At 41.9% G+C, this 27,564-nt stretch overlaps 32 non-coding genes across 32 annotated transcripts; 10 read left to right on the top strand and 22 right to left on the bottom strand.

Moving 5' to 3' along the window:
* Positions 1-530: 530 nt before the first annotated feature.
* LOC141280091 (U5 spliceosomal RNA) lies at positions 531-646 on the bottom strand. Its single transcript, XR_012334885.1, has one exon. It is a non-coding gene; the product is annotated as a U5 spliceosomal RNA (small nuclear RNA).
* Positions 647-1,653: 1,007 nt separating this feature from the next.
* On the bottom strand, positions 1,654-1,725 carry trnag-ucc (transfer RNA glycine (anticodon UCC)). Its single transcript has one exon. It is a non-coding gene; the product is annotated as a tRNA-Gly (tRNA).
* Positions 1,726-1,919: 194 nt separating this feature from the next.
* On the top strand, positions 1,920-1,991 carry trnad-guc (transfer RNA aspartic acid (anticodon GUC)). The gene has a single exon. It is a non-coding gene; the product is annotated as a tRNA-Asp (tRNA).
* A 652-nt stretch (positions 1,992-2,643) lies between these two features.
* LOC141280073 (U5 spliceosomal RNA) lies at positions 2,644-2,759 on the bottom strand. The gene has a single exon (XR_012334867.1). It is a non-coding gene; the product is annotated as a U5 spliceosomal RNA (small nuclear RNA).
* Positions 2,760-4,190: 1,431 nt separating this feature from the next.
* On the bottom strand, positions 4,191-4,306 carry LOC141280072 (U5 spliceosomal RNA). Its single transcript, XR_012334866.1, has one exon. It is a non-coding gene; the product is annotated as a U5 spliceosomal RNA (small nuclear RNA).
* A 2,769-nt stretch (positions 4,307-7,075) lies between these two features.
* On the bottom strand, positions 7,076-7,147 carry trnag-ucc (transfer RNA glycine (anticodon UCC)). The gene has a single exon. It is a non-coding gene; the product is annotated as a tRNA-Gly (tRNA).
* A 194-nt stretch (positions 7,148-7,341) lies between these two features.
* Positions 7,342-7,413, top strand: trnad-guc (transfer RNA aspartic acid (anticodon GUC)). The gene has a single exon. It is a non-coding gene; the product is annotated as a tRNA-Asp (tRNA).
* A 652-nt stretch (positions 7,414-8,065) lies between these two features.
* LOC141280169 (U5 spliceosomal RNA) lies at positions 8,066-8,181 on the bottom strand. Its single transcript, XR_012334962.1, has one exon. It is a non-coding gene; the product is annotated as a U5 spliceosomal RNA (small nuclear RNA).
* Positions 8,182-9,005: 824 nt separating this feature from the next.
* On the top strand, positions 9,006-9,077 carry trnad-guc (transfer RNA aspartic acid (anticodon GUC)). The gene has a single exon. It is a non-coding gene; the product is annotated as a tRNA-Asp (tRNA).
* Positions 9,078-9,188: 111 nt separating this feature from the next.
* trnag-ucc (transfer RNA glycine (anticodon UCC)) lies at positions 9,189-9,260 on the bottom strand. Its single transcript has one exon. It is a non-coding gene; the product is annotated as a tRNA-Gly (tRNA).
* A 918-nt stretch (positions 9,261-10,178) lies between these two features.
* LOC141280166 (U5 spliceosomal RNA) lies at positions 10,179-10,294 on the bottom strand. The gene has a single exon (XR_012334959.1). It is a non-coding gene; the product is annotated as a U5 spliceosomal RNA (small nuclear RNA).
* Positions 10,295-11,300: 1,006 nt separating this feature from the next.
* On the bottom strand, positions 11,301-11,372 carry trnag-ucc (transfer RNA glycine (anticodon UCC)). Its single transcript has one exon. It is a non-coding gene; the product is annotated as a tRNA-Gly (tRNA).
* Positions 11,373-11,567: 195 nt separating this feature from the next.
* On the top strand, positions 11,568-11,639 carry trnad-guc (transfer RNA aspartic acid (anticodon GUC)). The gene has a single exon. It is a non-coding gene; the product is annotated as a tRNA-Asp (tRNA).
* A 652-nt stretch (positions 11,640-12,291) lies between these two features.
* Positions 12,292-12,407, bottom strand: LOC141280090 (U5 spliceosomal RNA). The gene has a single exon (XR_012334884.1). It is a non-coding gene; the product is annotated as a U5 spliceosomal RNA (small nuclear RNA).
* A 1,007-nt stretch (positions 12,408-13,414) lies between these two features.
* trnag-ucc (transfer RNA glycine (anticodon UCC)) lies at positions 13,415-13,486 on the bottom strand. The gene has a single exon. It is a non-coding gene; the product is annotated as a tRNA-Gly (tRNA).
* A 194-nt stretch (positions 13,487-13,680) lies between these two features.
* On the top strand, positions 13,681-13,752 carry trnad-guc (transfer RNA aspartic acid (anticodon GUC)). Its single transcript has one exon. It is a non-coding gene; the product is annotated as a tRNA-Asp (tRNA).
* A 3,096-nt stretch (positions 13,753-16,848) lies between these two features.
* On the bottom strand, positions 16,849-16,964 carry LOC141280147 (U5 spliceosomal RNA). Its single transcript, XR_012334940.1, has one exon. It is a non-coding gene; the product is annotated as a U5 spliceosomal RNA (small nuclear RNA).
* Positions 16,965-17,971: 1,007 nt separating this feature from the next.
* On the bottom strand, positions 17,972-18,043 carry trnag-ucc (transfer RNA glycine (anticodon UCC)). Its single transcript has one exon. It is a non-coding gene; the product is annotated as a tRNA-Gly (tRNA).
* A 194-nt stretch (positions 18,044-18,237) lies between these two features.
* trnad-guc (transfer RNA aspartic acid (anticodon GUC)) lies at positions 18,238-18,309 on the top strand. The gene has a single exon. It is a non-coding gene; the product is annotated as a tRNA-Asp (tRNA).
* A 651-nt stretch (positions 18,310-18,960) lies between these two features.
* LOC141280089 (U5 spliceosomal RNA) lies at positions 18,961-19,076 on the bottom strand. Its single transcript, XR_012334883.1, has one exon. It is a non-coding gene; the product is annotated as a U5 spliceosomal RNA (small nuclear RNA).
* Positions 19,077-20,083: 1,007 nt separating this feature from the next.
* Positions 20,084-20,155, bottom strand: trnag-ucc (transfer RNA glycine (anticodon UCC)). The gene has a single exon. It is a non-coding gene; the product is annotated as a tRNA-Gly (tRNA).
* A 194-nt stretch (positions 20,156-20,349) lies between these two features.
* On the top strand, positions 20,350-20,421 carry trnad-guc (transfer RNA aspartic acid (anticodon GUC)). Its single transcript has one exon. It is a non-coding gene; the product is annotated as a tRNA-Asp (tRNA).
* Positions 20,422-21,073: 652 nt separating this feature from the next.
* Positions 21,074-21,189, bottom strand: LOC141280088 (U5 spliceosomal RNA). The gene has a single exon (XR_012334882.1). It is a non-coding gene; the product is annotated as a U5 spliceosomal RNA (small nuclear RNA).
* A 1,007-nt stretch (positions 21,190-22,196) lies between these two features.
* Positions 22,197-22,268, bottom strand: trnag-ucc (transfer RNA glycine (anticodon UCC)). The gene has a single exon. It is a non-coding gene; the product is annotated as a tRNA-Gly (tRNA).
* A 194-nt stretch (positions 22,269-22,462) lies between these two features.
* Positions 22,463-22,534, top strand: trnad-guc (transfer RNA aspartic acid (anticodon GUC)). Its single transcript has one exon. It is a non-coding gene; the product is annotated as a tRNA-Asp (tRNA).
* A 651-nt stretch (positions 22,535-23,185) lies between these two features.
* LOC141280087 (U5 spliceosomal RNA) lies at positions 23,186-23,301 on the bottom strand. Its single transcript, XR_012334881.1, has one exon. It is a non-coding gene; the product is annotated as a U5 spliceosomal RNA (small nuclear RNA).
* Positions 23,302-24,308: 1,007 nt separating this feature from the next.
* Positions 24,309-24,380, bottom strand: trnag-ucc (transfer RNA glycine (anticodon UCC)). Its single transcript has one exon. It is a non-coding gene; the product is annotated as a tRNA-Gly (tRNA).
* A 194-nt stretch (positions 24,381-24,574) lies between these two features.
* trnad-guc (transfer RNA aspartic acid (anticodon GUC)) lies at positions 24,575-24,646 on the top strand. The gene has a single exon. It is a non-coding gene; the product is annotated as a tRNA-Asp (tRNA).
* Positions 24,647-25,298: 652 nt separating this feature from the next.
* LOC141280086 (U5 spliceosomal RNA) lies at positions 25,299-25,414 on the bottom strand. Its single transcript, XR_012334880.1, has one exon. It is a non-coding gene; the product is annotated as a U5 spliceosomal RNA (small nuclear RNA).
* Positions 25,415-26,421: 1,007 nt separating this feature from the next.
* trnag-ucc (transfer RNA glycine (anticodon UCC)) lies at positions 26,422-26,493 on the bottom strand. Its single transcript has one exon. It is a non-coding gene; the product is annotated as a tRNA-Gly (tRNA).
* Positions 26,494-26,687: 194 nt separating this feature from the next.
* On the top strand, positions 26,688-26,759 carry trnad-guc (transfer RNA aspartic acid (anticodon GUC)). Its single transcript has one exon. It is a non-coding gene; the product is annotated as a tRNA-Asp (tRNA).
* Positions 26,760-27,411: 652 nt separating this feature from the next.
* LOC141280085 (U5 spliceosomal RNA) lies at positions 27,412-27,527 on the bottom strand. The gene has a single exon (XR_012334879.1). It is a non-coding gene; the product is annotated as a U5 spliceosomal RNA (small nuclear RNA).
* Between the last annotated feature and the right edge of the window lie 37 nt (positions 27,528-27,564).

The raw sequence follows: 27,564 nt of genomic DNA, 5'->3' as shown, positions 1-27,564 counted from the left end.
ATCCTAATAACGGCCAAAACTTTACTGATGGTTTTAATGAAGTTTTATTGAGCCTTGAAACCTCCAACAGATCACCGTAAGAGCTAACAAACAAGTGGAAAATGCTTATCAGCCTTTATATTCATAAACACTTTGAGTGCATAATTGTGACAAATATAACACAGCATTTACTTGTATCTACAGTTTAAATATATGAACATACACACCTTATGCCCTTTAGGGGGGTGCTAACAAAATACAAAACTTAAAGAGCTGATGAACCGAAGTGCAGATATGCTTTTCACAACCGTGACTGCAATGTATGCTGACGCTTTTCAAAAGAAATGTCCCACGTTTATACCAAACCGGAACATCATCATATAGCTCCAATAACTCAAAATATGTCAAAATATAATTTAAATAAATTAAATTTAAAATAAAGAAAACATTTAGATGCGCCTGCTACACCGGCGCTTTTGCTTAAAGCCACCAAACACCTTGCGACAAGCAAAACCATAACGAAAGACTTTCTGCATTTGGACATGTTACGTAGCTCTGCCGTGAGCAGAGCACCCAAAAATACAATAAACTCACAATGGTCCCCCTCCACGGAAATCTTTAGTAAAAGGCGAAAGATTTATGCGTAATTGAAGGAAAACTTGAGTTATGCCCAGCAAACCTCGACCCAGTGTGCTCCCTGTGCAACACCATCATGTTCAAAAAGGGTAATTTCTGATTCAGGATCCAACCAGACGCTTCCACCTGGGAGGAGCAAAAGAGACAGAAATACCTTCCTGTCCAAAATAAAGGCACAGGCACAGGCTACTAACATGTCGCAGTATGATCATTTGCTCAGAGGTATTGGGGAATGAAACTCTGTGCACATTACACAGAGGATGCACCGGCACAGGTTACCTCCAATCTCCATCCCATTAGGTTTTCAAATCTCAAAAATCAAAATAATAAATGCCACCACAAAAATAACAGAAGAGGAATTTTCTTCCAAGTCAGGGGATTCCTTATTAATTTCCATAGCCTCTAGAAATAAAGAAAGAAAAGGCCCAAACAGAAGAACAAGGTCTAAGACCTTCAGCTTAAGAGATCATTTTCACTTCAAAACTTTTTTTGGGGGTTATGATAGTTGATGTTAGGGCAGGGTGTAGCTTAGGGTTAGTTTTTTTGTTAAACAGTAAAAAAGCAAGGGGGAAGGGTCGGTTTAAGCTTCAGGGCAGGGTAGGGTTTTCCTTTTTAAAGGACCTATCTAAGGGTTTACTGATATTGGGGTAAGGATGTGAGTTGGCTGGGGCAGTAGAAGGGAATGTTTTTTAAAGAAAGAAGAAAATAATTTTTTAAAAATATAAACAAACACACAAAATAAACCGAAAACGGGGGAATAAACAGCAAGGCTGTCCTCACAAGTGGGAAGTATGTGTGTTGTAGGCTGAGGTCTGGATTGACGATTCGGCTCGACGGCTCAGCCTGGTCGTCTGATCCTCGTTAGTGTAGTGGACAGTATCTCTGCCTGTCACGCGGAAAACCGGGGTTCGATTCCCTTACGGGGAGAGCTCCTTTTTCTTTGACTCTCAAACATCTTGCACGACCCACCGTTACACGTCTAATCGGCTGAACGAATGCGTTGCTCTCCTTCTCACGATGGGGTCGAGCAAAAAGCAATGCGTTGGCCGGGAATCGAACCCGGGTCAACTGCTTGGAAGGCAGCTATGCTCACCACTATACCACCAACGCAGGCAGAAGGTCGTTGCTCAACAGGACTTGTCAGAACCAACTCTTGTTTCAGAGCTGCACTGAATTGATCACGGATTCAGTCGATTCCCTTCCATGCCTCCTGCTGGTATCTGTAACTTGATAGACACAGAAACCCAAGAGTACTCTATCGACAGGGGGGTTGGCTGGCGTGACGCGCGCATGCAGACATGAAGTCCTCGTTAGTATAGTGGACAGTATCTCCGCCTGTCACGCGGAAGACCGGGGTTCGATTCCCCGACGGGGAGGTTTCCATTCTGTCTAGACTGCCGATTGAAATGCGAGAGGTATGGTACGAGCTAAACACTACTGGCAGTTTTCACACCTCTTGCCGTCCCTATGTTGGAGTTACCCGGCTGTAGCGGACCCCATCCTAATAACGGCCAAAACTTTACTGATGGTTTTAATGAAGTTTTATTGAGCCTTGATACCTCCAACAGATCACCGTAAGAGCTAACAAACAAGTGGAAAATGCGTATCAGCCTTTATATTCATAAACACTTTGAGTGCATAATTGTGACAAATATAACACAGCATTTACTTGTATCTACAGTTTAAATATATGAACATACACACCTTATGCCCTTTAGGGGGGTGCTAACAAAATACAAAACTTAAAGAACTGATGAACCGAAGTGCAGATATGCTTTTCACAACCGTGACTGCAATGTATGCTGACGCTTTTCAAAAGAAATGTCCCACGTTTATACCAAACCGGAACATCATCATATAGCTCCAATAACTCAAAATATGTCAAAATATAATTTAAATAAATTAAATTTAAAATAAAGAAAACATTTAGATGCGCCTGCTACACCGGCGCTTTTGCTTAAAGCCACCGAACACCTTGCGACAAGCAAAACCATAACGAAAGACTTTCTGCATTTGGACATGTTGCGTAGCTCTGCCATGAGCAGAGCACCCAAAAATACAATAAACTCACAATGGTCCCCCTCCACGGAAATCTTTAGTAAAAGGCGAAAGATTTATGCGTAATTGAAGGAAAACTTGAGTTATGCCCAGCAAACCTCGACCCAGTGTGCTCCCTGTGCAACACCATCATATTCAAAAAGGGTAATTTCTGATTCAGGATCCAACCAGACGCTTCCACCTGGGAGGAGCAAAAGAGACAGAAATACCTTCCTGTCCAAAATAAAGAGACAGGGGTAGCTGCAGCTTGGAGCAATGGGCGTGGCAAGAGGTAGGGGCGTGGCGGGAGGTAGGGGCGTGGTAAGAGGTTTCTCATTGGTCAAAGGAGCTTCCTCCTGGCAACTGCGTTGGCCAATCAGCCGTAACCATAGTTATACGTCATTTTCTTTAGCTAAAAAGAAATCGTAATTTTCTTTTGAAGGAAAGAAGTAGATGGATATAATACATGTGCGATATAATTTGATGGTCTCTTTGCTTGACGTCTTTTCAGCTTCGGGGATTATTTAATTGTTGTTGACAGATACATGTTACAGTGAGAAAAATTAAAGACTGCATTTGCATCGAAAACATCTGAGTCGGCGATTTATGTCGATGTCCGTTCTGTGGAGGGTCACTGTGCGTTCTATTTAGTTTGATGGCTTCTGTTCGAAGGAACGAGTTTTGAACACAAGAACACAAGCCTTTGATGACAACTTCAATTATCGTTTCAAAAAAAGTATTGTAAAAATGACTGAATAAATGTTTTTTGGATAAAATGGTGTTTGTTTTGCTTAATTGATAATGTCACTTAAAAGAAGTTTATTAAACCGTTTTTACCTCATTTAATAATAATATGGTGAGTGTTTGATCAAACACGTATATGCCTTTATACAGCAAAAACATTTGCTGTACCATTTTCATATAAAAAAAAATTACTTTTAGAGACATTTTTATCTTTAAAATAATAATTTGCTTTTAATGATTTTTTTATTTTATTATTTAGTTCAAATACAGACATTTCAAGTATAATGCAATAAAAAACGATGAATACAAAGCATTGTAAATACAGCTCAAAATGGGTAAATCGGAGAATAACAAACAAGTGGAAAATGCGTATCAGCCTTTATATTCATAAACACTTTGAGTGCATAATTGTGACAAATATAACACAGCATTTACTTGTATCTACAGTTTAAATATATGAACATACACACCTTATGCCCTTTAGGGGGGTGCTAACAAAATACAAAACTTAAAGAACTGATGAACCGAAGTGCAGATATGCTTTTCACAACCGTGACTGCAATGTATGCTGACGCTTTTCAAAAGAAATGTCCCACGTTTATACCAAACCGGAACATCATCATATAGCTCCAATAACTCAAAATATGTCAAAATATAATTTAAATAAATTAAATTTAAAATAAAGAAAACATTTAGATGCGCCTGCTACACCGGCGCTTTTGCTTAAAGCCACCGAACACCTTGCGACAAGCAAAACCATAACGAAAGACTTTCTGCATTTGGACATGTTGCGTAGCTCTGCCATGAGCAGAGCACCCAAAAATACAATAAACTCACAATGGTCCCCCTCCACGGAAATCTTTAGTAAAAGGCGAAAGATTTATGCGTAATTGAAGGAAAACTTGAGTTATGCCCAGCAAACCTCGACCCAGTGTGCTCCCTGTGCAACACCATCATATTCAAAAAGGGTAATTTCTGATTCAGGATCCAACCAGACGCTTCCACCTGGGAGGAGCAAAAGAGACAGAAATACCTTCCTGTCCAAAATAAAGAGACAGGGGTAGCTGCAGCTTGGAGCAATGGGCGTGGCAAGAGGTAGGGGTGTGGCGGGAGGTAGGGGCGTGGTAAGAGGTTTCTCATTGGTCAAAGGAGCTTCCTCCTGGCAACTGCGTTGGCCAATCAGCCGTAACCATAGTTATACGTCATTTTCTTTAGCTAAAAAGAAATCGTAATTTTCTTTTGAAGGAAAGAAGTAGATGGATATAATACATGTGCGATATAATTTGATGGTCTCTTTGCTTGACGTCTTTTCAGCTTCGGGGATTATTTAATTGTTGTTGACAGATACATGTTACAGTGAGAAAAATTAAAGACTGCATTTGCATCGAAAACATCCGAGTCGGCGATTTATGTCGATGTCCGTTCTGTGGAGGGTCACTGTGCGTTCTATTTAGTTTGATGGCTTCTGTTCGAAGGAACGAGTTTTGAACACAAGAACACAAGCCTTTGATGACAACTTCAATTATCGTTTCAAAAAAAGTATTGTAAAAATGACTGAATAAATGTTTTTTGGATAAAATGGTGTTTGTTTTGCTTAATTGATAATGTCACTTAAAAGAAGTTTATTAAACCGTTTTTACCTCATTTAATAATAATATGGTGAGTGTTTGATCAAACACGTATATGCCTTTATACAGCAAAAACATTTGCTGTACCATTTTCATATAAAAAAAATTACTTTTAGAGACATTTTTATCTTTAAAATAATAATTTGCTTTTAATGATTTTTTTATTTTATTATTTAGTTCAAATACAGACATTTCAAGTATAATGCAATAAAAAACGATGAATACAAAGCATTGTAAATACAGCTCAAAATGGGTAAATCGGAGAATAACAAGTATAAAATGAAAAATACAAATTAATACAAAAATAAAAGTTTATGAATCAAAGTAGTTATAGATATTTTCAAAAACTTTTTGTTTTGTGATCTCATGTTTGAAAGGGTTTCAAAGTATACTGCGAGGTCTTATAAAAGTTAATATAGGAGGGTTTCTTTTATTTGTGTATTATGCATATAAAACGTCGACAAAATAATTTAATTATATAATTTTTTTCCAGAAGAATGTGGGTTTTGGAAACAAAGTAAAATGTCATGAGGTTCTTAATTCTAATACTGGGAATTTCTATTTTAGGAATATCTATTTTGAAGTCAGTCCAAAATGAAATAGAAAAGGGGCAATACAAAAATAAATGTTTAATATCTTTAAGTGAGGTTTTACAAAAAGTGCATTTATCACAAACATTATGAATGTTTTTAATGATTGATCCTGAAAAAGTTGCGGTGGTGATGACGTCATGTAACCCGCGCCATACAGAAGGTGTCGAAGGTAACGTACTTTTGAATGAATTCTCAATATTGTTATTTTTACAGTGAAAGAAATGTATTTTGCATAGTGTTATGCAGCTAAATGTTGTGCTATATGAAGAGCTGCCATTAGGGGGCAACAGTGTTCTATATTAGAGTGAGTTCTGTACTGAATAAAGCAGTAAAAGAAGTGAGTGAATCAGTAAACAGCGTGTGAGTGTTGCTCTATGTGTTACGATTAAATTGTTTATATACATACATCAGCAAGCAACATAATATATAGTGATTAAGTTTATGGCTCGCTTTTATGCGGATCAGGAAGCTTTCCGCGTACAATTGAAAAGACCTTACGGCACGCCCAATTCCTCGTGGCACGCCCCATTTCTTTCCGACCTCTTGCCACGCCCATTGCTCCAGCCTGCAGCTACCTCTACTTGAAAATAAAGGCACAGGCACAGGCTACTAACATGTCGCAGTATGATCATTTGCTCAGAGGTATTGGGGAATGAAACTCTGTGCACATTACACAGAGGATGCACCGGCACAGGTTACCTCCAATCTCCATCCCATTAGGTTTTCAAATCTCAAAAATCAAAATAATAAATGCCACCACAAAAATAACAGAAGAGGAATTTTCTTCCAAGTCAGGGGATTCCTTATTAATTTCCATAGCCTCTAGAAATAAAGAAAGAAAAGGCCCCAACAGAAGAACAGGGTCTAAGACCTTCAGCTTAAGAGATCATTTTCACTTCAAAACTTTTTTTGGGGGTTATGATAGTTGATGTTAGGGCAGGGTGTAGTTTAGGGTTAGTTTTTTTGTTAAACAGTAAAAAAGCAAGGGGGAAGGGTCGGTTTAAGCTTCAGGGCAGGGTAGGGTTTTCCTTTTTAAAGGACCTATCTAAGGGTTTACTGATATTGGGGTAAGGATGTGAGTTGGCTGGGGCAGTAGAAGGGAATGTTTTTTAAAAAAAGAAGAAAATAATTTTTTAAAAATATAAACAAACACACAAAATAAACCGAAAACGGGGGAATAAACAGCAAGGCTGTCCTCACAAGTGGGAAGTATGTGTGTTGTAGGCTGAGGTCTGGATTGACGATTCGGCTCGACGGCTCAGCCTGGTCGTCTGATCCTCGTTAGTATAGTGGACAGTATCTCCGCCTGTCACGCGGAAGACCGGGGTTCGATTCCCTGACGGGGAGAGTTCCTTTTTCTTTGACTCTCAAACATCTTGCACGACCCACCGTTACACGTCTAATCGGCTGAACGAATGCGTTGCTCTCCTTCTCACGATGGGGTCGAGCAAAAAGCAATGCGTTGGCCGGGAATCGAACCCGGGTCAACTGCTTGGAAGGCAGCTATGCTCACCACTATACCACCAACGCAGGCAGAAGGTCGTTGCTCAACAGGACTTGTCAGAACCAACTCTTGTTTCAGAGCTGCACTGAATTGATCACGGATTCAGTCGATTCCCTTCCATGCCTCCTGCTGGTATCTGTAACTTGATAGACACAGAAACCCAAGAGTACTCTATCGACAGGGGGGTTGGCCGGCGTGACGCGCGCATGCAGACGTGAAGTCCTCGTTAGTATAGTGGACAGTATCTCCGCCTGTCACGCGGAAGACCGGGGTTCGATTCCCCGACGGGGAGGTTTCCATTCTGTCTAGACTGCCGATTGAAATGCGAGAGGTATGGTACGAGCTAAACACTACTGGCAGTTTTCACACCTCTTGCCGTCCCTATGTTGGAGTTACCCGGCTGTAGCGGACCCCATCCTAATAACGGCCAAAACTTTACTGATGGTTTTAATGAAGTTTTATTGAGCCTTGATACCTCCAACAGATCACCGTAAGAGCTAACAAACAAGTGGAAAATGCGTATCAGCCTTTATATTCATAAACACTTTGAGTGCATAATTGTGACAAATATAACACAGCATTTACTTGTATCTACAGTTTAAATATATGAACATACACACCTTATGCCCTTTAGGGGGGTGCTAACAAAATACAAAACTTAAAGAGCTGATGAACCGAAGTGCAGATATGCTTTTCACAACCGTGACTGCAATGTATGCTGACGCTTTTCAAAAGAAATGTCCCACGTTTATACCAAACCGGAACGTCATCATATAGCTCCAATAACTCAAAATATGTCAAAATATAATTTAAATAAATTTAATTTAAAATAAAGAAAACATTTAGATGCGCCTGCTACACCGGCGCTTTTGCTTAAAGCCACCGAACACCTTGCGACAAGCAAAACCATAACGAAAGACTTTCTGCATTTGGACATGTTACGTAGCTCTGCCGTGAGCAGAGCACCCAAAAATACAATAAACTCACAATGGTCCCCCTCCACGGAAATCTTTAGTAAAACGCGAAAGATTTATGCGTAATTGAAGGAAAACTTGAGTTATGCCCAGCAAACCTCGACCCAGTGTGCTCCCTGTGCAACACCATCATGTTCAAAAAGGGTAATTTCTGATTCAGGATCCAACCAGACGCTTCCACCTGGGAGGAGCAAAAGAGACAGAAATACCTTCCTGTCCAAAATAAAGGCACAGGCACAGGCTACTAACATGTCGTAGTATGATCATTTGCTCAGAGGTATTGGGGAATGAAACTCTGTGCACATTACACAGAGGATGCACCGGCACAGGTTACCTCCAATCTCCATCCCATTAGGTTTTCAAATCTCAAAAATCAAAATAATAAATGCCACCACAAAAATAACAGAAGAGGAATTTTCTTCCAAGTCAGGGGATTCCTTATTAATTTCCATAGCCTCTAGAAATAAAGAAAGAAAAGGCCCCAACAGAAGAACAGGGTCTAAGACCTTCAGCTTAAGAGATCATTTTCACTTCAAAACTTTTTTTGGGGGTTATGATAGTTGATGTTAGGGCAGGGTGTAGTTTAGGGTTAGTTTTTTTGTTAAACAGTAAAAAAGCAAGGGGGAAGGGTCGGTTTAAGCTTCAGGGCAGGGTAGGGTTTTCCTTTTTAAAGGACCTATCTAAGGGTTTACTGATATTGGGGTAAGGATGTGAGTTGGCTGGGGCAGTAGAAGGGAATGTTTTTTAAAAAAAGAAGAAAATAATTTTTTAAAAATATAAACAAACACACAAAATAAACCGAAAACGGGGGAATAAACAGCAAGGCTGTCCTCACAAGTGGGAAGTATGTGTGTTGTAGGCTAAGGTCTGGATTGACGATTCGGCTCGACGGCTCAGCCTGGTCGTCTGATCCTCGTTAGTATAGTGGACAGTATCTCCGCCTGTCACGCGGAAGACCGGGGTTCGATTCCCCGACGGGGAGAGTTCCTTTTTCTTTGACTCTCAAACATCTTGCACGACCCACCGTTACACGTCTAATCGGCTGAACGAATGCGTTGCTCTCCTTCTCACGATGGGGTCGAGCAAAAAGCAATGCGTTGGCCGGGAATCGAACCCGGGTCAACTGCTTGGAAGGCAGCTATGCTCACCACTATACCACCAACGCAGGCAGAAGGTCGTTGCTCAACAGGACTTGTCAGAACCAACTCTTGTTTCAGAGCTGCACTGAATTGATCACGGATTGAGTCGATTCCCTTCCATGCCTCCTGCTGGTATCTGTAACTTGATAGACACAGAAACCCAAGAGTACTCTATCGACAGGGGGGTTGGCCGGCGTGACGCGCGCATGCAGACGTGAAGTCCTCGTTAGTATAGTGGACAGTATCTCCGCCTGTCACGCGGAAGACCGGGGTTCGGTTCCCCGACGGGGAGGTTTCCATTCTGTCTAGACTGCCGATTGAAATGCGAGAGGTATGGTACGAGCTAAACACTACTGGCAGTTTTCACACCTCTTGCCGTCCCTATGTTGGAGTTACCCGGCTGTAGCGGACCCCATCCTAATAACGGCCAAAACTTTACTGATGGTTTTAATGAAGTTTTATTGAGCCTTGATACCTCCAACAGATCACCGTAAGAGCTAACAAACAAGTGGAAAATGCGTATCAGCCTTTATATTCATAAACACTTTGAGTGCATAATTGTGACAAATATAACACAGCATTTACTTGTATCTACAGTTTAAATATATGAACATACACACCTTATGACCTTTAGGGGGGTGCTAACAAAATACAAAACTTAAAGAGCTGATGAACCGAAGTGCAGATATGCTTTTCACAACCGTGACTGCAATGTATGCTGACGCTTTTCAAAAGAAATGTCCCACGTTTATACCAAACCGGAACATCATCATATAGCTCCAATAACTCAAAATATGTCAAAATATAATTTAAATAAATTTAATTTAAAATAAAGAAAACATTTAGATGCGCCTGCTACACCGGCGCTTTTGCTTAAAGCCACCGAACACCTTGCGACAAGCACAACCATAACGAAAGACTTTCTGCATTTGGACATGTTACGTAGCTCTGCCGTGAGCAGAGCACCCCAAAATACAATAAACTCACAATGGTCCCCCTCCACGGAAATCTTTAGTAAAAGGCGAAAGATTTATGCGTAATTGAAGAAAAACTTGAGTTATGCCCAGCAAACCTCGACCCAGTGTGCTCCCTGTGCAACACCATCATGTTCAAAAAGGGTAATTTCTGATTCAGGATCCAACCAGACGCTTCCACCTGGGAGGAGCAAAAGAGACAGAAATACCTTCCTGTCCAAAATAAAGGCACAGGCACAGGCTACTAACATGTCGCAGTATGATCATTTGCTCAGAGGTATTGGGGAATGAAACTCTGTGCACATTACACAGAGGATGCACCGGCACAGGTTACCTCCAATCTCCATCCCATTAGGTTTTCAAATCTCAAAAATCAAAATAATAAATGCCACCACAAAAATAACAGAAGAGGAATTTTCTTCCAAGTCAGGGGATTCCTTATTAATTTCCATAGCCTCTAGAAATAAAGAAAGAAAAGGCCCCAACAGAAGAACAGGGTCTAAGACCTTCAGCTTAAGAGATCATTTTCACTTCAAAACTTTTTTTGGGGGTTATGATAGTTGATGTTAGGGCAGGGTGTAGTTTAGGGTTAGTTTTTTTGTTAAACAGTAAAAAAGCAAGGGGGAAGGGTCGGTTTAAGCTTCAGGGCAGGGTAGGGTTTTCCTTTTTAAAGGACCTATCTAAGGGTTTACTGATATTGGGGTAAGGATGTGAGTTGGCTGGGGCAGTAGAAGGGAATGTTTTTTAAAAAAAGAAGAAAATAATTTTTTAAAAATATAAACAAACACACAAAATAAACCGAAAACGGGGGAATAAACAGCAAGGCTGTCCTCACAAGTGGGAAGTATGTGTGTTGTAGGCTGAGGTCTGGATTGACGATTCGGCTCGACGGCTCAGCCTGGTCATCTGATCCTCGTTAGTATAGTGGACAGTATCTCCGCCTGTCACGCGGAAGACCGGGGCTGATTCCCCGACGGGGAGAGTTCCTTTTTCTTTGACTCTCAAACATCTTGCACGACCCACCGTTACACGTCTAATCGGCTGAACGAATGCGTTGCTCTCCTTCTCACGATGGGGTCGAGCAAAAAGCAATGCGTTGGCCGGGAATCGAACCCGGGTCAACTGCTTGGAAGGCAGCTATGCTCACCACTATACCACCAACGCAGGCAGAAGGTCGTTGCTCAACAGGAATATGTCAGAACCAACTCTTGTTTAAGAGCTGCACTGAATTGATCACGGATTCAGTCGATTCCCTTACATGCCTCCTGCTGGTATCTGTAACTTGATAGACACAGAAACCCAAGAGTACTCTATCGACAGGGGGGTTGGCCGGCGTGACGCGCGCATGCAGACGTGAAGTCCTCGTTAGTATAGTGGACAGTATCTCCGCCTGTCACGCGGAAGACCGGGGTTCGATTCCCCGACGGGGAGGTTTCCATTCTGTCTAGACTGCCGATTGAAATGCGAGAGGTATGGTACGAGCTAAACACTACTGGCAGTTTTCACACCTCTTGCCGTCCCTATGTTGGAGTTACCCGGCTGTAGCGGACCCCATCCTAATAACGGCCAAAACTTTACTGATGGTTTTAATGAAGTTTTATTGAGCCTTGATACCTCCAACAGATCACCGTAAGAGCTAACAAACAAGTGGAAAATGCGTATCAGCCTTTATATTCATAAACACTTTGAGTGCATAATTGTGACAAATATAACACAGCATTTACTTGTATCTACAGTTTAAATATATGAACATACACACCTTATGCCCTTTAGGGGGGTGCTAACAAAATACAAAACTTAAAGAGCTGATGAACCGAAGTGCAGATATGCTTTTCACAACCGTGACTGCAATGTATGCTGACGCTTTTCAAAAGAAATGTCCCACGTTTATACCAAACCGGAACGTCATCATATAGCTCCAATAACTCAAAATATGTCAAAATATAATTTAAATAAATTTAATTTAAAATAAAGAAAACATTTAGATGCGCCTGCTACACCGGCGCTTTTGCTTAAAGCCACCGAACACCTTGCGACAAGCAAAACCATAACGAAAGACTTTCTGCATTTGGACATGTTACGTAGCTCTGCCGTGAGCAGAGCACCCAAAAATACAATAAACTCACAATGGTCCCCCTCCACGGAAATCTTTAGTAAAAGGCGAAAGATTTATGCGTAATTGAAGGAAAACTTGAGTTATGCCCAGCAAACCTCGACCCAGTGTGCTCCCTGTGCAACACCATCATGTTCAAAAAGGGTAATTTCTGATTCAGGATCCAACCAGACGCTTCCACCTGGGAGGAGCAAAAGAGACAGAAATACCTTCCTGTCCAAAATAAAGGCACAGGCACAGGCTACTAACATGTCGCAGTATGATCATTTGCTCAGAGGTATTGGGGAATGAAACTCTGTGCACATTACACAGAGGATGCACCGGCACAGGTTACCTCCAATCTCCATCCCATTAGGTTTTCAAATCTCAAAAATCAAAATAATAAATGCCACCACAAAAATAACAGAAGAGGAATTTTCTTCCAAGTCAGGGGATTCCTTATTAATTTCCATAGCCTCTAGAAATAAAGAAAGAAAAGGCCCCAACAGAAGAACAGGGTCTAAGACCTTCAGCTTAAGAGATCATTTTCACTTCAAAACTTTTTTTGGGGGTTATGATAGTTGATGTTAGGGCAGGGTGTAGTTTAGGGTTAGTTTTTTTGTTAAACAGTAAAAAAGCAAGGGGGAAGGGTCGGTTTAAGCTTCAGGGCAGGGTAGGGTTTTCCTTTTTAAAGGACCTATCTAAGGGTTTACTGATTTTGGGGTAAGGATGTGAGGTGGCTGGGGCAGTAGAAGGGAATGTTTTTTAAAAAAAGAAGAAAATAATTTTTTAAAAATATAAACAAACACACAAAATAAACCGAAAACGGGGGAATAAACAGCAAGGCTGTCCTCACAAGTGGGAAGTATGTGTGTTGTAGGCTGAGGTCTGGATTGACGATTCGGCTCGACGGCTCAGCCTGGTCGTCTGATCCTCGTTAGTATAGTGGACAGTATCTCCGCCTATCACGCGGAAGACCGGGATTCGATTCCCTGACGGGGAGAGCTCCTTTTTCTTTGACTCTCAAACATCTTGCACGACCCACCGTTACACGTCTAATCGGCTGAACGAATGCGTTGCTCTCCTTCTCACGATGGGGTCGAGCAAAAAGCAATGCGTTGGCCGGGAATCGAACCCGGGTCAAATGCTTGGAAGGCAGCTATGCTCACCACTATACCACCAACGCAGGCAGAAGGTCGTTGCTCAACAGGACTTGTCAGAACCAACTCTTGTTTCAGAGCTGCACTGAATTGATCACGGATTCAGTCGATTCCCTTCCATGCCTCCTGCTGGTATCTGTAACTTGATAGACACAGAAACCCAAGAGTACTCTATCGACAGGGGGGTTGGCCGGCGTGACGCGCGCATGCAGACGTGAAGTCCTCGTTAGTATAGTGGACAGTATCTCCGCCTGTCACGCGGAAGACCGGGGTTCGATTCCCCGACGGGGAGGTTTCCATTCTGTCTAGACTGCCGATTGAAATGCGAGAGGTATGGTACGAGCTAAACACTACTGGCAGTTTTCACACCTCTTGCCGTCCCTATGTTGGAGTTACCCGGCTGTAGCGGACCCCATCCTAATAACGGCCAAAACTTTACTGATGGTTTTAATGAAGTTTTATTGAGCCTTGATACCTCCAACAGATCACCGTAAGAGCTAACAAACAAGTGGAAAATGCGTATCAGCCTTTATATTCATAAACACTTTGAGTGCATAATTGTGACAAATATAACACAGCATTTACTTGTATCTACAGTTTAAATATATGAACATACACACCTTATGCCCTTTAGGGGGGTGCTAACAAAATACAAAACTTAACCCTCATGTGTTGTTGGGGATGTTTTCATCCACTACAGAGTTTTTTTTACTCTTAATTTGGCCGTAACTTTCTCTCTGTTTTAGCAAATTGAATGATTTTTGGTGACAAATCTTATATTTACATATATTTTAAGAAAATGCTTTGAAATTTTTTAAAAACTCAACGATATACCGTGGGCAAATTTACTACCCTTTCGTGTTGTTAGTGGATGAAAACATCCACTAAATTCAACGGCTGTAAAAATTTATCAGATGAATATTTTTTCCAATTTTTTTTTCATAAATCTGTTAATCAACCTCAGTACTGATCAAAACTACCAAATCTTTACAAAAATTCCATGATTTTAACCCTTTAATTGCCAAGTTTATAAGGTGTGTCACTGATTTGGGGAAAAAACACACACAAAATGACCGATTTTCAATATAAAAAGTGATTGTAAACTGGATTTTTGTTTACCTTTTTCAGAGTCTTGAACATGTATAAGATTGGTAAAAACATTGGCTTTGAAACATTTTTAGTTTTTGTGTAGCATCAGTTTTAATTTTTTTCTCCCTCATTTATTGTTAGTGGCTGTTTTTGCCCCATTGACTTCCATTATAACCACATTTTTTGATTGCAGAGCTATGACACCTTTTTATCATGCATTTTTGAATGTTGGATTTTTTTCCTTTTGCTAAGAGGTCAAATTTGTAATTTTTACTGTTGATCACCATGTGGCACTATTAACCCTTTAGTAGCCCTGTGCAAAAACAAAGCTTAATTTCTGACTTGTACATTGAGTTATATGGAGTATAACTCCATAATAAAAGCATATTATTGTGTGTGTGCATGTGCGCGTGTGTGTGTGTGTGTGTGTGTGTGTGTGTACCTGGTAATTATCACGTTGTGGGGACCAATTGTCCCCACAAAGATATGAATACCAGTGTCTTTGTGACCTTGTGGGGACATTTTGAGTTTATAAATCAAACAAAATGATGTTTCCTGAAAATGTGAAGTTAGGAGAAGGGTTTTTGTGATGGTTGGGGTTAGGGAAATTTTCTGTAAAAATCTTCTCTGCATCGGATTTATGAACATCATTTATTATGAACACAAAAACAACTTCAAATAAATTGAACAATGAAGCAAGAGTAGAGGATGGATGGAGAACTAAACAATCAAACTAACTTTTAGTGTGTATGTGTGCCGGGGGTGTGTTCAGTATTTCCAGCAGGACTTGCAGCATATCACTTGGTGCTCTCTGCAAGTTTGTCCACCACAACAGATGCAAGGGCTGACATGTTTGTTCTTTGCACCAATTGCATGTTCCCCTCTTCACTCCTGAGCTGCTGGTGCCTGCTGGTGTCTGTGGTTTGTGTCAAGAGAGACAGCTGCAGGAGACTGAATCTCTCTCACCAGTGCAGTAGCAAGTGGAGTGCGAGGGTGATGCTCTCTCCTCAATATTGCTGCAGAGATTTTCCCAGGTCTTCTAGGAAAGCCTTCTCCTAAACAGCTTTTCACCTCCCTCGTGCATGAGTTGCTGTCCCTCCAGACAAACTTGCAGAGAGCACCAAGTGATATGCTGCAAGTCCTGTTGGAATGACTAAACACTTATGTGTTCATAATAATGATGTTCATAAATCTAATGTCTAATGCAGAGAAGATTTTTACAGAATATCTTTTTTTCATGCACATACACACACATACGCACGCACGCACACACACACAAACACGCACACATACACGCACACACACACACACACACACACACACACACACACACACACACACACACACACACACACACACAATATGCTTTTATTATGGAGTTATACTCCTTAAAACACAATGTACAAGCCAGAAATTAAGCTTTGTTTTTGCACAGGGCTACTAAAGGGTTAATAGTGCCACATGGTAATCAACAGTAAAAATGACTAATTTGACCTCTTAGCAAAAGGAAAAAACACCAACATTCAAAAATGCATGATAAAAAGGTATCATAGCTCTGCAATCAAAAAATGTGGTTATAATGGAAGTCAATGGGGCAAAAACAGCCACTAACAATAAATGAGGGAGAAAAAAATGTAAACTGATGCTGCACAAAAACTAAAAATGCTTCAAAGCCAATGTTTTTACCAATCTTTGGCATGCCCAAGACTGTGAAAAAGGTTTAAAAAAAATCCAGTTTACAATCACTTTTTATATTGAAAATCGGTCATTTTGTGTGTGTTTTTTCCCCAAATCAGTGACACCACTTATAAACTTGGCAATTAAAGAGTTAAAATCATTGAATTTTTGTGAAGATTTGGTAGTTTTGATCAGCACTGAGGTTGATTAACAGATTTATGTAAAAAAATTTGGAAAAAATATTCATCCGATACATTTTTATAGCCGTTGAATTTAGTGGATGTTTTCATCCACTAACAACACGAAAGGGTAGTAAATTTGAACAATGCACAAGGGTTAAAGAGCTGATGAACCGAAGTGCAGATATGCTTTTCACAACCGTGACTGCAATGTATGCTGACGCTTTTCAAAAGAAATATCCCACGTTTATACCAAACCGGAACATCATCATATAGCTCCAATAACTCAAAATATGTCAAAATATAATTTAAATAAATTTAATTTAAAATAAAGAAAACATTTAGATGCGCCTGCTACACCGGCGCTTTTGTTTAAAGCCACCGAACACCTTGCGACAAGCAAAACCATAACGAAAGACTTTCTGCATTTGGACATGTTACGTAGCTCTGCCGTGAGCAGAGCACCCAAAAATACAATAAACTCACAATGGTCCCCCTCCACGGAAACCTTTAGTAAAAGGCGAAAGATTTATGCGTAATTGAAGGAAAACTTGAGTTATGCCCAGCAAACCTCGACCCAGTGTGCTCCCTGTGCAACACCATCATGTTCAAAAAGGGTAATTTCTGATTCAGGATCCAACCAGACGCTTCCACCTGGGAGGAGCAAAAGAGACAGAAATACCTTCCTGTCCAAAATAAAGGCACAGGCACAGGCTACTAACATGTCGCAGTATGATCATTTGCTCAGAGGTATTGGGGAATGAAACTCTGTGCACATTACACAGAGGATGCACCGGCACAGGTTACCTCCAATCTCCATCCCATTAGGTTTTCAAATCTCAAAAATCAAAATAATAAATGCCACCACAAAAATAACAGAAGAGGAATTTTCTTCCAAGTCAGGGGATTCCTTATTAATTTCCATAGCCTCTAGAAATAAAGAAAGAAAAGGCCCCAACAGAAGAACAGGGTCTAAGACCTTCAGCTTAAGAGATCATTTTCACTTCAAAACTTTTTTTGGGGGTTATGATAGTTGATGTTAGGGCAGGGTGTAGTTTAGGGTTAGTTTTTTTGTTAAACAGTAAAAAAGCAAGGGGGAAGGGTCGGTTTAAGCTTCAGGGCAGGGTAGGGTTTTCCTTTTTAAAGGACCTATCTAAGGGTTTACTGATTTTGGGGTAAGGATGTGAGGTGGCTGGGGCAGTAGAAGGGAATGTTTTTTAAAAAAAGAAGAAAATAATTTTTTAAAAATATAAACAAACACACAAAATAAACCGAAAACGGGGGAATAAACAGCAAGGCTGTCCTCACAAGTGGGAAGTATGTGTGTTGTAGGCTGAGGTCTGGATTGACGATTCGGCTCGACGGCTCAGCCTGGTCGTCTGATCCTCGTTAGTATAGTGGACAGTATCTCCGCCTATCACGCGGAAGACCGGGATTCGATTCCCTGACGGGGAGAGCTCCTTTTTCTTTGACTCTCAAACATCTTGCACGACCCACCGTTACACGTCTAATCGGCTGAACGAATGCGTTGCTCTCCTTCTCACGATGGGGTCGAGCAAAAAGCAATGCGTTGGCCGGGAATCGAACCCGGGTCAAATGCTTGGAAGGCAGCTATGCTCACCACTATACCACCAACGCAGGCAGAAGGTCGTTGCTCAACAGGACTTGTCAGAACCAACTCTTGTTTCAGAGCTGCACTGAATTGATCACGGATTCAGTCGATTCCCTTCCATGCCTCCTGCTGGTATCTGTAACTTGATAGACACAGAAACCCAAGAGTACTCTATCGACAGGGGGGTTGGCCGGCGTGACGCGCGCATGCAGACGTGAAGTCCTCGTTAGTATAGTGGACAGTATCTCCGCCTGTCACGCGGAAGACCGGGGTTCGATTCCCCGACGGGGAGATTTCCATTCTGTCTAGACTGCCGATTGAAATGCGAGAGGTATTGTACGAGCTAAACACTACTGGCAGTTTTCACACCTCTTGCCGTCCCTATGTTGGAGTTACCCGGCTGTAGCGGACCCCATCCTAATAACGGCCAAAACTTTACTGATGGTTTTAATGAAGTTTTATTGAGCCTTGATACCTCCAACAGATCACGTAAGAGCTAACAAACAAGTGGAAAATGCGTATCAGCCTTTATATTCATAAACACTTTGAGTGCATAATTGTGACAAATATAACACAGCATTTACTTGTATCTACAGTTTAAATATATGAACATACACACCTTATGCCCTTTAGGGGGGTGCTAACAAAATACAAAACTTAAAGAGCTGATGAACCGAAGTGCAGATATGCTTTTCACAACCGTGACTGCAATGTATGCTGACGCTTTTCAAAAGAAATATCCCACGTTTATACCAAACCGGAACATCATCATATAGCTCCAATAACTCAAAATATGTCAAAATATTATTTAAATAAATTTAATTTAAAATAAAGAAAACATTTAGATGCGCCTGCTACACCGGCGCTTTTGTTTAAAGCCACCGAACACCTTGCGACAAGCAAAACCATAATGAAAGACTTTCTGCATTTGGACATGTTACGTAGCTCTGCCGTGAGCAGAGCACCCAAAAATACAATAAACTCACAATGGTCCCCCTCCACGGAAATCTTTAGTAAAAGGCGAAAGATTTATGCGTAATTGAAGGAAAACTTGAGTTATGCCCAGCAAACCTCGACCCAGTGTGCTCCCTGTGCAACACCATCATGTTCAAAAAGGGTAATTTCTGATTCAGGATCCAACCAGACGCTTCCACCTGGGAGGAGCAAAAGAGACAGAAATACCTTCCTGTCCAAAATAAAGGCACAGGCACAGGCTACTAACATGTCGCAGTATGATCATTTGCTCAGAGGTATTGGGGAATGAAACTCTGTGCACATTACACAGAGGATGCACCGGCACAGGTTACCTCCAATCTCCATCCCATTAGGTTTTCAAATCTCAAAAATCAAAATAATAAATGCCACCACAAAAATAACAGAAGAGGAATTTTCTTCCAAGTCAGGGGATTCCTTATTAATTTCCATAGCCTCTAGAAATAAAGAAAGAAAAGGCCCCAACAGAAGAACAGGGTCTAAGACCTTCAGCTTAAGAGATCATTTTCACTTCAAAACTTTTTTTGGGGGTTATGATAGTTGATGTTAGGGCAGGGTGTAGTTTAGGGTTAGTTTTTTTGTTAAACAGTAAAAAAGCAAGGGGGAAGGGTCGGTTTAAGCTTCAGGGCAGGGTAGGGTTTTCCTTTTTAAAGGACCTATCTAAGGGTTTACTGATATTGGGGTAAGGATGTGAGTTGGCTGGGGCAGTAGAAGGGAATGTTTTTTAAAAAAAGAAGAAAATAATTTTTTTAAAATATAAACAAACACACAAAATAAACCGAAAACGGGGGAATAAACAGCAAGGCTGTCCTCACAAGTGGGAAGTATGTGTGTTGTAGGCTGAGGTCTGGATTGACGATTCGGCTCGACGGCTCAGCCTGGTCGTCTGATCCTCGTTAGTATAGTGGACAGTATCTCCGCCTGTCACGCGGAAGACCGGGGTTTGATTCCCCGACGGGGAGAGTTCCTTTTTCTTTGACTCTCAAACATCTTGCACGACCCACCGTTACACGTCTAATCGGCTGAACGAATGCGTTGCTCTCCTTCTCACGATGGGGTCGAGCAAAAAGCAATGCGTTGGCCGGGAATCGAACCCGGGTCAACTGCTTGGAAGGCAGCTATGCTCACCACTATACCACCAACGCAGGCAGAAGGTCGTTGCTCAACAGGACTTGTCAGAACCAACTCTTGTTTCAGAGCTGCACTGAATTGATCACGGATTCAGTCGATTCCCTTCCATGCCTCCTGCTGGTATCTGTAACTTGATAGACACAGAAACCCAAGAGTACTCTATCGACAGGGGGGTTGGCCGGCGTGACGCGCGCATGCAGACGTGAAGTCCTCGTTAGTATAGTGGACAGTATCTCCGCCTGTCACGCGGAAGACCGGGGTTCGATTCCCCGACGGGGAGGTTTCCATTCTGTCTAGACTGCCGATTGAAATGCGAGAGGTATGGTACGAGCTAAACACTACTGGCAGTTTTCACACCTCTTGCCGTCCCTATGTTGGAGTTACCCGGCTGTAGCGGACCCCATCCTAATAACGGCCAAAACTTTACTGATGGTTTTAATGAAGTTTTATTGAGCCTTGATACCTCCAACAGATCACCGTAAGAGCTAACAAACAAGTGGAAAATGCGTATCAGCCTTTATATTCATAAACACTTTGAGTGCATAATTGTGACAAATATAACACAGCATTTACTTGTATCTACAGTTTAAATATATGAACATACAAACCTTATGACCTTTAGGGGGGTGCTAACAAAATACAAAACTTAAAGAGCTGATGAACCGAAGTGCAGATATGCTTTTCACAACCGTGACTGCAATGTATGCTGACGCTTTTCAAAAGAAATGTCCCACGTTTATACCAAACCGGAACATCATCATATAGCTCCAATAACTCAAAATATGTCAAAATATAATTTAAATAAATTTAATTTAAAATAAAGAAAACATTTAGATGCGCCTGCTACACCGGCGCTTTTGCTTAAAGCCACCGAACACCTTGCGACAAGCAAAACCATAACGAAAGACTTTCTGCATTTGGACATGTTACGTAGCTCTGCCGTGAGCAGAGCACCCAAAAATACAATAAACTCACAATGGTCCCCCTCCACGGAAATCTTTAGTAAAAGGCGAAAGATTTATGCGTAATTGAAGGAAAACTTGAGTTATGCCCAGCAAACCTCGACCCAGTGTGCTCCCTGTGCAACACCATCATGTTCAAAAAGGGTAATTTCTGATTCAGGATCCAACTAGACGCTTCCACCTGGGAGGAGCAAAAGAGACAGAAATACCTTCCTGTCCAAAATAAAGGCACAGGCACAGGCTACTAACATGTCGCAGTATGATCATTTGCTCAGAGGTATTGGGGAATGAAACTCTGTGCACATTACACAGAGGATGCACCGGCACAGGTTACCTCCAATCTCCATCCCATTAGGTTTTCAAATCTCAAAAATCAAAATAATAAATGCCACCACAAAAATAACAGAAGAGGAATTTTCTTCCAAGTCAGGGGATTCCTTATTAATTTCCATAGCCTCTAGAAATAAAGAAAGAAAAGGCCCCAACAGAAGAACAGGGTCTAAGACCTTCAGCTTAAGAGATCATTTTCACTTCAAAACTTTTTTGGGGGGTTATGATAGTTGATGTTAGGGCAGGGTGTAGTTTAGGGTTAGTTTTTTTGTTAAACAGTAAAAAAGCAAGGGGGAAGGGTCGGTTTAAGCTTCAGGGCAGGGTAGGGTTTTCCTTTTTAAAGGACCTATCTAAGGGTTTACTGATTTTGGGGTAAGGATGTGAGGTGGCTGGGGCAGTAGAAGGGAATGTTTTTTAAAAAAAGAAGAAAATAATTTTTTAAAAATATAAACAAACACACAAAATAAACCGAAAACGGGGGAATAAACAGCAAGGCTGTCCTCACAAGTGGGAAGTATGTGTGTTGTAGGCTGAGGTCTGGATTGACGATTCGGCTCGACGGCTCAGCCTGGTCGTCTGATCCTCGTTAGTATAGTGGACAGTATCTCCGCCTATCACGCGGAAGACCGGGATTCGATTCCCTGACGGGGAGAGCTCCTTTTTCTTTGACTCTCAAACATCTTGCACGACCCACCGTTACACGTCTAATCGGCTGAACGAATGCGTTGCTCTCCTTCTCACGATGGGGTCGAGCAAAAAGCAATGCGTTGGCCGGGAATCGAACCCGGGTCAAATGCTTGGAAGGCAGCTATGCTCACCACTATACCACCAACGCAGGCAGAAGGTCGTTGCTCAACAGGACTTGTCAGAACCAACTCTTGTTTCAGAGCTGCACTGAATTGATCACGGATTCAGTCGATTCCCTTCCATGCCTCCTGCTGGTATCTGTAACTTGATAGACACAGAAACCCAAGAGTACTCTATCGACAGGGGGGTTGGCCGGCGTGACGCGCGCATGCAGACGTGAAGTCCTCGTTAGTATAGTGGACAGTATCTCCGCCTGTCACGCGGAAGACCGGGGTTCGATTCCCCGACGGGGAGATTTCCATTCTGTCTAGACTGCCGATTGAAATGCGAGAGGTATTGTACGAGCTAAACACTACTGGCAGTTTTCACACCTCTTGCCGTCCCTATGTTGGAGTTACCCGGCTGTAGCGGACCCCATCCTAATAACGGCCAAAACTTTACTGATGGTTTTAATGAAGTTTTATTGAGCCTTGATACCTCCAACAGATCACGTAAGAGCTAACAAACAAGTGGAAAATGCGTATCAGCCTTTATATTCATAAACACTTTGAGTGCATAATTGTGACAAATATAACACAGCATTTACTTGTATCTACAGTTTAAATATATGAACATACACACCTTATGCCCTTTAGGGGGGTGCTAACAAAATACAAAACTTAAAGAGCTGATGAACCGAAGTGCAGATATGCTTTTCACAACCGTGACTGCAATGTATGCTGACGCTTTTCAAAAGAAATATCCCACGTTTATACCAAACCGGAACATCATCATATAGCTCCAATAACTCAAAATATGTCAAAATATTATTTAAATAAATTTAATTTAAAATAAAGAAAACATTTAGATGCGCCTGCTACACCGGCGCTTTTGTTTAAAGCCACCGAACACCTTGCGACAAGCAAAACCATAATGAAAGACTTTCTGCATTTGGACATGTTACGTAGCTCTGCCGTGAGCAGAGCACCCAAAAATACAATAAACTCACAATGGTCCCCCTCCACGGAAATCTTTAGTAAAAGGCGAAAGATTTATGCGTAATTGAAGGAAAACTTGAGTTATGCCCAGCAAACCTCGACCCAGTGTGCTCCCTGTGCAACACCATCATGTTCAAAAAGGGTAATTTCTGATTCAGGATCCAACCAGACGCTTCCACCTGGGAGGAGCAAAAGAGACAGAAATACCTTCCTGTCCAAAATAAAGGCACAGGCACAGGCTACTAACATGTCGCAGTATGATCATTTGCTCAGAGGTATTGGGGAATGAAACTCTGTGCACATTACACAGAGGATGCACCGGCACAGGTTACCTCCAATCTCCATCCCATTAGGTTTTCAAATCTCAAAAATCAAAATAATAAATGCCACCACAAAAATAACAGAAGAGGAATTTTCTTCCAAGTCAGGGGATTCCTTATTAATTTCCATAGCCTCTAGAAATAAAGAAAGAAAAGGCCCCAACAGAAGAACAGGGTCTAAGACCTTCAGCTTAAGAGATCATTTTCACTTCAAAACTTTTTTTGGGGGTTATGATAGTTGATGTTAGGGCAGGGTGTAGTTTAGGGTTAGTTTTTTTGTTAAACAGTAAAAAAGCAAGGGGGAAGGGTCGGTTTAAGCTTCAGGGCAGGGTAGGGTTTTCCTTTTTAAAGGACCTATCTAAGGGTTTACTGATATTGGGGTAAGGATGTGAGTTGGCTGGGGCAGTAGAAGGGAATGTTTTTTAAAAAAAGAAGAAAATAATTTTTTTAAAATATAAACAAACACACAAAATAAACCGAAAACGGGGGAATAAACAGCAAGGCTGTCCTCACAAGTGGGAAGTATGTGTGTTGTAGGCTGAGGTCTGGATTGACGATTCGGCTCGACGGCTCAGCCTGGTCGTCTGATCCTCGTTAGTATAGTGGACAGTATCTCCGCCTGTCACGCGGAAGACCGGGGTTTGATTCCCCGACGGGGAGAGTTCCTTTTTCTTTGACTCTCAAACATCTTGCACGACCCACCGTTACACGTCTAATCGGCTGAACGAATGCGTTGCTCTCCTTCTCACGATGGGGTCGAGCAAAAAGCAATGCGTTGGCCGGGAATCGAACCCGGGTCAACTGCTTGGAAGGCAGCTATGCTCACCACTATACCACCAACGCAGGCAGAAGGTCGTTGCTCAACAGGACTTGTCAGAACCAACTCTTGTTTCAGAGCTGCACTGAATTGATCACGGATTCAGTCGATTCCCTTCCATGCCTCCTGCTGGTATCTGTAACTTGATAGACACAGAAACCCAAGAGTACTCTATCGACAGGGGGGTTGGCCGGCGTGACGCGCGCATGCAGACGTGAAGTCCTCGTTAGTATAGTGGACAGTATCTCCGCCTGTCACGCGGAAGACCGGGGTTCGATTCCCCGACGGGGAGGTTTCCATTCTGTCTAGACTGCCGATTGAAATGCGAGAGGTATGGTACGAGCTAAACACTACTGGCAGTTTTCACACCTCTTGCCGTCCCTATGTTGGAGTTACCCGGCTGTAGCGGACCCCATCCTAATAACGGCCAAAACTTTACTGATGGTTTTAATGAAGTTTTATTGAGCCTTGATACCTCCAACAGATCACCGTAAGAGCTAACAAACAAGTGGAAAATGCGTATCAGCCTTTATATTCATAAACACTTTGAGTGCATAATTGTGACAAATATAACACAGCATTTACTTGTATCTACAGTTTAAATATATGAACATACAAACCTTATGACCTTTAGGGGGGTGCTAACAAAATACAAAACTTAAAGAGCTGATGAACCGAAGTGCAGATATGCTTTTCACAACCGTGACTGCAATGTATGCTGACGCTTTTCAAAAGAAATGTCCCACGTTTATACCAAACCGGAACATCATCATATAGCTCCAATAACTCAAAATATGTCAAAATATAATTTAAATAAATTTAATTTAAAATAAAGAAAACATTTAGATGCGCCTGCTACACCGGCGCTTTTGCTTAAAGCCACCGAACACCTTGCGACAAGCAAAACCATAACGAAAGACTTTCTGCATTTGGACATGTTACGTAGCTCTGCCGTGAGCAGAGCACCCAAAAATACAATAAACTCACAATGGTCCCCCTCCACGGAAATCTTTAGTAAAAGGCGAAAGATTTATGCGTAATTGAAGGAAAACTTGAGTTATGCCCAGCAAACCTCGACCCAGTGTGCTCCCTGTGCAACACCATCATGTTCAAAAAGGGTAATTTCTGATTCAGGATCCAACTAGACGCTTCCACCTGGGAGGAGCAAAAGAGACAGAAATACCTTCCTGTCCAAAATAAAGGCACAGGCACAGGCTACTAACATGTCGCAGTATGATCATTTGCTCAGAGGTATTGGGGAATGAAACTCTGTGCACATTACACAGAGGATGCACCGGCACAGGTTACCTCCAATCTCCATCCCATTAGGTTTTCAAATCTCAAAAATCAAAATAATAAATGCCACCACAAAAATAACAGAAGAGGAATTTTCTTCCAAGTCAGGGGATTCCTTATTAATTTCCATAGCCTCTAGAAATAAAGAAAGAAAAGGCCCCAACAGAAGAACAGGGTCTAAGACCTTCAGCTTAAGAGATCATTTTCACTTCAAAACTTTTTTTGGGGGTTATGATAGTTGATGTTAGGGCAGGGTGTAGTTTAGGGTTAGTTTTTTTGTTAAACAGTAAAAAAGCAAGGGGGAAGGGTCGGTTTAAGCTTCAGGGCAGGGTAGGGTTTTCCTTTTTAAAGGACCTATCTAAGGGTTTACTGATATTGGGGTAAGGATGTGAGTTGGCTGGGGCAGTAGAAGGGAATGTTTTTTAAAAAAAGAAGAAAATAATTTTTTAAAAATATAAACAAACACACAAAATAAACCGAAAACGGGGGAATAAACAGCAAGGCTGTCCTCACAAGTGGGAAGTATGTGTGTTGTAGGCTGAGGTCTGGATTGACGATTCGGCTCGACGGCTCAGCCTGGTCGTCTGATCCTCGTTAGTATAGTGGACAGTATCTCCGCCTATCACGCGGAAGACCGGGATTCGATTCCCTGACGGGGAGAGCTCCTTTTTCTTTGACTCTCAAACATCTTGCACGACCCACCGTTACACGTCTAATCGGCTGAACGAATGCGTTGCTCTCCTTCTCACGATGGGGTCGAGCAAAAAGCAATGCGTTGGCCGGGAATCGAACCCGGGTCAACTGCTTGGAAGGCAGCTATGCTCACCACTATACCACCAACGCAGGCAGAAGGTCGTTGCTCAACAGGACTTGTCAGAACCAACTCTTGTTTCAGAGCTGCACTGAATTGATCACGGATTCAGTCGATTCCCTTCCATGCCTCCTGCTGGTATCTGTAACTTGATAGACACAGAAACCCAAGAGTACTCTATCGACAGGGGGGTTGGCCGGTGTGACGCGCGCATGGAGACGTGAAGTCCTCGTTAGTATAGTGGACAGTATCTCCGCCTGTCACGCGGAAGACCGGGGTTCGATTCCCCGACGGGGAGGTTTCCATTCTGTCTAGACTGCCGATTGAAATGCGAGAGGTATGGTACGAGCTAAACACTACTGGCAGTTTTCACACCTCTTGCCGTCCCTATGTTGGAGTTACCCGGCTGTAGCGGACCCCATCCTAATAACGGCCAAAACTTTACTGATGGTTTTAATGAAGTTTTATTGAGCCTTGATACCTCCAACAGATCACCGTAAGAGCTAACAAACAAGTGGAAAATGCGTATCAGCCTTTATATTCATAAACACTTTGAGTGCATAATTGTGACAAATATAACACAGCATTTACTTGTATCTACAGTTTAAATATATGAACATACACACCTTATGCCCTTTAGGGGGGTGCTAACAAAATACAAAACTTAAAGAGCTGATGAACCGAAGTGCAGATATGCTTTTCACAACCGTGACTGCAATGTATGCTGACGCTTTTCAAAAGAAATGTCCCACGTTTATACCAAACCGGAACGTCATCATATAGCTCCAATAACTCAAAATATGTCAAAATATAATTTAAATAAATTTAATTTAAAATAAAGAAAACATTTAGATGCGCCTGCTACACCGGCGCTTTTGCTTAAAGCCACCGAACACCTTGCGACAAGCAAAACCATAACGAAAGACTTTCTGCATTTGGACATGTTACGTAGCTCTGCCGTGAGCAGAGCACCCAAAAATACAATAAACTCACAATGGTCCCCCTCCACGGAAATCTTTAGTAAAAGGCGAAAGATTTATGCGTAATTGAAGGAAAACTTGAGTTATGCCCAGCAAACCTCGACCCAGTGTGCTCCCTGTGCA

This window comes from Paramisgurnus dabryanus, chromosome 13 (assembly GCF_030506205.2).
Source record: "Paramisgurnus dabryanus chromosome 13, PD_genome_1.1, whole genome shotgun sequence".
Classification (NCBI taxonomy): domain Eukaryota; kingdom Metazoa; phylum Chordata; class Actinopteri; order Cypriniformes; family Cobitidae; genus Paramisgurnus; species Paramisgurnus dabryanus.
Note: the sequence above shows the minus strand (reverse complement) of the source record. Positions and strands in the feature narration are given on the sequence as shown.